Source organism: Moschus berezovskii, chromosome 15 (genome assembly GCF_049115385.1).
Source record: "Moschus berezovskii isolate FMDL1 chromosome 15, NW_MosBer_1.0, whole genome shotgun sequence".
Lineage (NCBI taxonomy): Eukaryota > Metazoa > Chordata > Mammalia > Artiodactyla > Moschidae > Moschus > Moschus berezovskii.
Window position 1 is genome coordinate 337,194 of NC_142474.1, and position 4,434 is coordinate 341,627.

A 4,434-nucleotide genomic window follows, 5' to 3' on the forward strand; every position below is an offset into this window, starting at 1 on the left:
CTGTGAAGAAGGCTGATCGCCGAAAAATTGATGCTTTTGAACTGTGGTTTTGGAGAAGACTCTTGAGAGTCCCTTGTACCGCAAGGAGATCCAACCAGTCCATTCTAAGGGAGATCGATCCCGGGTGTTCATTGGAGGGACTGAATCTGAAGCTGAAACTGTAATACTTTGACCACCTCATGCGACGAGTTGACTCACTGGAAAAGACTCTGATGCTGGGAAAGGTTGGGGGTGGGAGAAGAAGGGGACGACCGAGAATGAGATGGCTGGGTGGCATCACTGACTCTGTGGACATGGGGTTGAGTGAGCTCCGGGAGTTGGTGATGGACAGGGAGGCCTGGCGTGCTGTGATTCATGGGGTCACGGAGAGTCGGACACGACTGAGCGACTGAACTGAACTGAACTGACCTCTCATTTGGCTGAATAAAGAAACTCAAAAGGCAATGAGAAAAAAAGACAACAGAAGATCCCTTTTTATTGTGGAAGGCCCATTGCTGGAGTTCCCTCATCAAAAGAGAATGAATTTATTACTTTTGTTCAACTGCAGCAGGTCTCATAGTCAAGGAACCCTCAAACTGATCGTCTGGCTTATAAGGAATGTCAGTTTAAAGAACACCTGAAGAGCTTCTCTCAAGAGTCTGGTCTCTGTTTTTGTTTCACTGAAGGTCGTGGCTGAAGACTGCGTTTAAGGCTACGGGCTGTGCTAGGTAACGCTGAGACTTCTGTAGTAAGGCTGGCCGTCCAACCTGCCTCTCACTGGTACATTCTGAGTCATTTTCAGGGTTGCCTCTGCTTCTTCGTCAAACACTGGCTGATTGTGTGAGTCTATGTCCGGGTCCTCTGTTCTGCTTCTTTGTGTGTCATTCCATGTGTCTGTTCTTTCACCAACACGACACTATCTTGATCACCATAGCTTTGCAGTAAGTCTTGAAATCGCATAGAATGATTCTTTCAAGTTTGTTTTTCATTTACAGCATTGTGTTAGTTAAACTTCTGTCTTTCTGTATACACTTGAGAATCCGTTTTTTTTTTTATTATTATTTATAACATAACTGACTGGGAGTTTGATTGAAATGACATTGAGTCTATAGATCAGGTTGTAGTGAAACATTTTAGCAAAATTGACTCTTCCCGTCCATGAGCTTGGCCTGTGTCTTCATTTGTTTAGTTTCTTTGATTTCTTTCATCAGAAGTTGGTAATGTTTTTACATCCTATTTGTATTTGGTTACATGTATCCCTAATATTTCATTTATCTTGTGTGCCATTATAAATGGTATTGGGCTTCCCTGGTGGCTCGGAGGTTAAAGCGTCTGCCTCCAATGCAAGAGACACGGGTTCAATCCCTGGGTCAGGAAGATCCCCTGGAGAAGGAAATGGTAACCCACTCCAGTATTCTTGCCTGGAGAATCCCATGGACAGAGAAGCCTGATAGGCTACAGTCCACGGGGTCGCAAAGAGTCAGACACGACTGAGAAACTTCACTTTCTATAATTAGTATTGTTTTTATAATTTTAAATTTCAGTTGTTTATTGTGGATATATGAAAAAGAAATTGACCTTTGTGTATCAACCTTGTAACATGAAGCCTTCTGATTCTACACTTATCCATTAGTTTCAGGAAATTTATTTTGTGTATGTGCATCAATCCTTGCAGATTTTCTCCATAGACAGACATGTAATTTATGAATAAAGATAATTTCATTTATTTATTTTCAACATGTATACCTTTTATTTCTTTTCCTTGTCTTATTGTACTAGCTAGGGTTTATTGTATGACATTGAATAAAAGTGACAAGAGAGGCCAGTTGCACTGTGTTCTCTATTTTAGGGGGACAGTCCCGATTTTTCACCAAAATATGATCTTGGCAACAAACGTTTTGTGACTGTTCTTCAATTGGAATTGGGGAGCTGAGGCATCTCTTTGCCATTCCTGGTTTGCTAAGAATTTTTATCATGAATTGATGTTGGATTTTCTCAAGTGCTTTGACTATATCAATATACTACATATGACTATGTGAGTTTCCTTTTTTAGCCTGATGATGTGACACATTATACTGATTGATTTTCAAATGTTAAGCCAGCCTTATATAATCTGTAATAAATCTTACTTAGTTGTGGGATTCTTCTTATACATTATTGAATATGATTTGCTAATACTTGTTGAGGATTTTTCATCTGTTTACATGAGAGATATTGGTCTATAATTTTCCTTTCTTAAAATTCATCTAGCTTTTATATTAGGTAATTCTCTTCTTATAGGATGAGGTAGAAAATGTTCGATCTGCTTATGTTTTGTAGGATAGTTTGTGGGACTTAATGTCATTTCTTCCTCAAATGTTTGGTAGAATTTGCCAGTGAAAACATCTGAGTCTGGCGCTTCCTTTCTTAGAATGTTGTTAGTCTTCTGTTCAATTAGTAAACGTAGGCTTGTTCGGTTTATTCATCTCTTCTTGTGTGGGTCTTGGTCACCTGTGCCATTCAAGGATTTGGTCTGTTTCACCTAAATTATCAAATCTGTGGGCAACTGTATTCACAATAGGAAATCATATTTTTATTACACTTAATTTTAAGTTCATATTCAATGTTCTTTCTAGTCTACATGCGTGCCTTTTTGTATTTTTTTAATTTTTACTTTACTTCAACTAGTCATCTTGAAAAAGACTATGACAATGATGCAGGAATAGAACATGAAGAAACTACTCAGCAAAGGTACTCAGAATCCAAAGAGGTGTGAGCTTGATAAAGGAAATTGCTATTAATATAAAACATTACATTTGAAAATTAGTCAGCTTTTTCCCATAATCTTCTCTGAATTTGCTCTTCTCAGTTAAGATGGGGGAACTCCCCTTCATTTAGAGTATTTTTGAAAGAAAAGGCCACAGAGAAAGTATCCTGTTAATGACTTGGTTGTTCTACAAACTGTGAATTTAGAGATCAGCTCCTGTTCTGTACTGATACAGAATACTGATGAAAAATGCAAATAAAGCCAAATGTAAAAGCAGGGCATTTATTTTCAAATCTTCTGGCTTTTGTTTTTGACATCTTTGCAGTTGCACTTTGAACTCTTTTCCTTCTTGGGTAACCACTTATGAAGTTCTCATTTTGGTATAAAATAACTTATGAAAGTATCTACTCATCAAGAGATGGCTTAGGCCAGAGAGAATTGGATTTGGTGAAATGTAATGTAAAGGTGTTTGTTTCTCATGTCTGAATACTCTGTCATCTCCTATTCCTCCAGGTCCACCCCCACTCACGTATCTATAGAAGAAGTTTCATATATGCATGAGAGGGTTATAAACAATATCAGTGAGCAGTGATTGCATTTGTTGAGTATGTTTCAGGCATTGTGACGTATGTTACCTCGTTTAATACTTAGAACAGTATTGGGATAGGTTTTACATTACTGTCTGTTTCATAAATTAAGAAAATGAAGACCGGACAGGGTGATTAAATTACTCATGGTCACGCAGCTGGTCAGTTGTTTAACAGAATGATTATCAGTCTTCATAGCTGTGTTGAGTTACAGAGACGACTCTGGGCAGCCCCCTCTGTAGCTCCGCCCATCATGGAAGTGTCTCCCTGATCTCCACAGCAGGGTTTGCTCTATGACGTACCTTGGCTAATAGAATGTGGTGGATCTGACTAAATGCCAGTTTAAGCTTCAGCTGCAAGAGAAATTAAATAATTCCAGTCCAGGCTCTTGGACCCCTGCCTCTGCCATGAGAACAAGCCCATGGCTGGAAGATAAGTATCCATATGGAGAAGAACGCAGTGGTTCCAGTTAAGGTCACCGCAGACCAGATACGTAGGACGGAGCCCAGCCAGGCAGGCCCGCCCACCCGAGTCCAGCTGATCGCAGAAGTACGACTGAGGGGAGACGGAGGCCAAGTATGTTTCTCCTCAGTCGGCCCTGAGGCTCACGGTCGATAGCAAATGCTTAGTTTAAGGCACTGAGGCTTGGGGTGGTTTATTATGCAGCAGCAGCTAACTGATTTGGCAGGTTTCTTGAGATAATGTTATTAATTAATGGGGAATAAAGGCAAAACAGATCGTATTTCTCAAGATAATTTGACAGATCATCACAAGTAGATGATCCTATAATGACCATATCTTTATTGTACTTAAAATGTTTCTCATCCCAAAATCTTGCATGATTTTTAGGCAGTAAATTGTCTGAATGCTACTAGAGCCATGCTTTTGGTAAAATAAAGCCCTTAAATTGCTTGGTTTAATTTTAAGAGTTGTCTTCATTTTAATCACACCATTAGGTTTGATATACATTTTTCAGTTTCTACTTCCTGTTAAGCTGAAGTAAAACTAAAAGGACTGTTTAAACGAACAGTGAATGTACTTTTCACCTTTGAACTACATTCCCAACCATGGAGCTTTGAATTCCTACTAATTTTTTCCAAATCACTTACAACCAATAGGTAG